General features: G+C 34.9%; 1 long non-coding RNA gene across 2 annotated transcripts; it reads left to right on the plus strand.

Moving 5' to 3' along the window:
• The first annotated feature begins 1,054 nt into the window (after positions 1-1,054).
• Positions 1,055-2,880, plus strand: LOC113310917. Of its 2 annotated transcripts, XR_003341461.1 has the most exons (5): positions 1,055-1,086; positions 1,414-1,690; positions 1,772-1,924; positions 2,078-2,423; positions 2,843-2,880. It is a non-coding gene; the product is annotated as an uncharacterized LOC113310917 (long non-coding RNA). The 2 variants fall into 2 exon arrangements; XR_003341460.1 differs by lacking the exon at positions 2,843-2,880 and having other exon boundaries at positions 2,078-2,544.
• Positions 2,881-3,140: the final 260 nt, after the last annotated feature.

Raw genomic sequence — 3,140 nt, forward strand, 5'->3', positions numbered from 1 at the left:
TACGTCAACATCAGCTAAATGAAAGAGTCAATTAAATAGTCAACTAAGTCAACCCAAGGTACTGTCTAGGTTAAGAAAACAAACACGTCTCAGTGTTAAGAATTTTGCATAATTTTCTCCAGCAATCTCTTTCCTTTCACAAAAGATCTAGAAAAAAAGAAGCCATGGCCGCCCGCACTTCTCTTCTTCACAGAACCAAAGCCTTTTCTAATTTAATCGTGTTTCTTTATCTAAATCGGAACCTGAAGCACCCAATTTTTATTTCGGTAAAAAACCTAACTATCTTGGAACTACCGAATATACATATTTGGTACTCAGTGTGTTATATTCGTAAGTTTATTCGAGTAATTATCTACCGAATCTGGATAGTTCATGGCATTCAATGCATGTAATAATCGGTTTTTCTTGTTTACAAAAGCACACAAACGCATGCAAATCGAGTATTTGAGTTTCTTAACACAATACCTGTGTTTTACATGCATCAATATCAGGCGATTCTCCATTTTCTTCCATGAAAGGGTCGTCTAGGTTTTCCTCTCCATAAAAGTTTGGATCATTCAACATATACCCCAAATCGTCTTCTCTAAACGGTCGTGAACCCTCAACATTTTGTTCTTCGCCATGATTCTCACCTTCTTCTTCATATCCATCCATTTTTGTAGTGATAAAATGGGTTTTCCCTTTTTTCCTTCACATTCTTCTCTATAACTCTAACAACTCAAAAATGAAAAAGAAATGGAAAAAATGAAACAGAAATCATTCTAATACTGCACCGACTACAATCGGAAGTCTGGGTAATATTTTGGCTTCCGATTACAATCGGAGGATAACAATGTTATCATATCCTCCGAATATATAAGTGTAATTTCGTCATTACGAATTACGCGAATAAGGGCCGGCTACGTTTTCCCTTTGGGTGACCTTTTTTGTTTTATTGATGACCCTAAATCGTTGCCCCTAAAAACGCGAGGGTTTTTAGTACCATTTTCAGTTTTCTCTCTATCATTCTTTCTCTGAAGAATAAAAGTTTTCTTTGAAAGAAATTTAGTGAAGAAGATTATCATATCCAACGATCTTTCCTTTGAGGTTAGTTTTCTGTAAGGAAAGGATTTTACATATGGGATTCATTTATTTTCTTCTTCTTTAATTGTGTCAAAATTTGGGTTTTAGGTTTTTTTTCTTGTGGCGATGATAATAATGAGGGGTTGTTGTTGTTGTTCTTTTTTGTTGATGGTCAATTTTTCTTTTGTATCCGAGATTTTTGTATCTGAGATATGTATAAGGCAATAGAGGAGTCGATTTAAGAAATTTATAGTATCTGAATCCTAAAAATTATCTGTAAATCTTAACTGAAACTTTCAGTAAATCTGCAATCTTGACTAAAATTGAGACAGCTGTTTTGTTTCTTCGCAGGCAGACTTCATGACGAGCTATAAGGCTATTAACCCTCAAGTAGAGACTGATGATGAAGACATGGATCCTACTGTTTTATTTTTGTTCTTTTGATTATTGGTTTAGTTGATGTTTTAGTTGATGTTTTAGTATACTTAGGTTTTTATATTCACAGCTATATTATTTAATTTCTGTCTTGGCTGTAAAATTTCTTTTTGTAGCATTTCCATAAAGATAGGCTCAAATGAATGAAATACGTTCAAATGTATAACGAAACAGTTTAAAGCATCGCCGGCTAGTAAGTCAATCCCGCACATGTTTTTCTCTAGCAGTTGTTTATGAATTCATCTGAATCCTTCATGTTTTTTCTCTTGTCCAGGAAGAAATACTCATAAGGGAACATAGTCCAAGCAGTTCTTTGGCGGTGTTTGCAGGGAAAAGGATCTTTGCCGTCTCATGGAGCTGAACATTTCGATAATGACACCCCACAAGGAAGGAAAGAAATTATACAACATGTGTAACCATAATCAAGGTTTAAACTTATACGGTTTCTTAACTTTCTAAAGTAGTTGTTGTTGTTGCTATTCCTTCTTTTTCTTGTTGCATTCACAACCATTCCCTGTATTTTGTTTTTTTTAGAGTTAGGAACTGACTGACTGATGGCTCATGTGTTTGATTTTTGTAGGTCTTGGCTGTAGCATCTTTCAAAAACAGTAGCATTCCAAGAAATGTGGTTGCAAGAATTGCTGCTAGCCTAACAATGCAACCAAAACAAGTAAACAGTAGAAGTGCAAACATTAAATGGCTCCACTAATCGTCTAGTTTAAGTTTCTCAACAGAGCAGTAAAAAACAAACCTGCTGATCCAATACTAGAGTGAACCTTAGAAAAGATAGAAGCGGTAAAATTGGTTTCAGAGTCTGTTTAAGTTTCAATCTTTGCTTGTACAGCCATGTAAGTGTTCCATTTGCCAGAAGGAATATCATGTTGGTTGCTTGAGGGACCATGGGTTGTATCATGCGTGATTTGAAGGTAAGTCCTATCTCATTTTTTCTTCAATTGTGAAACACTTTTAGTTCTGATTGAGGTGTATCTTAAAACTTACCGACAAAGTTGTAGTTACAGGAAATCCTACACTACACCCCTCATATGATTTCATTATTAATCAACTCATTTTTAGGTTTACACTCTTAATTTTATTGATCAGTCTTTGAATGTTCTTACAAGAAAAGATAAAGAAATTAAGAATGACTTCTGCTCTAGACTTTCTCTCTCCTTTTTACTTGTTTCTTACTCAAAAAATATCTCTCCCTCTCTCTACAACTCGAACGACTATTTATAAGGAAATACATAATGGATGACAACTAATTTGTCCTTTATTTTCGGGTATGGTCTGCGACGTTCTCGCAACCTTACAAATATTAATTTCGCAAGCTCTCTAATTTTCGCAGGACTATCACATCTTTCTCGTGATCTTAGGTGACGTCACTTATTATATTCTTCCTGAAATTGTTCTGCGACGCTATTGTATTGTGTTGTTGATAATTTCGCTGAAATATTGTTGTCGCGAGATTCTGATCCTACATCTTGCCTCTTCTCATATCTTTTCTGCGAAGTAGAGAATGATGTGAGAAATGTCGCAGTTGTTCTCCTCTTCATATTCTGCATTTATCACACGTATTCTTTCTTCCATTTATTTCTCGACAAGTCTTTTGTAACCGTTGCTTTTTAACCGCTTATATCTTTCCG

The sequence above is a fragment of the Papaver somniferum genome, chromosome 9 (genome assembly GCF_003573695.1).
Source record: "Papaver somniferum cultivar HN1 chromosome 9, ASM357369v1, whole genome shotgun sequence".
Classification (NCBI taxonomy): Eukaryota; Viridiplantae; Streptophyta; class Magnoliopsida; order Ranunculales; family Papaveraceae; genus Papaver; species Papaver somniferum.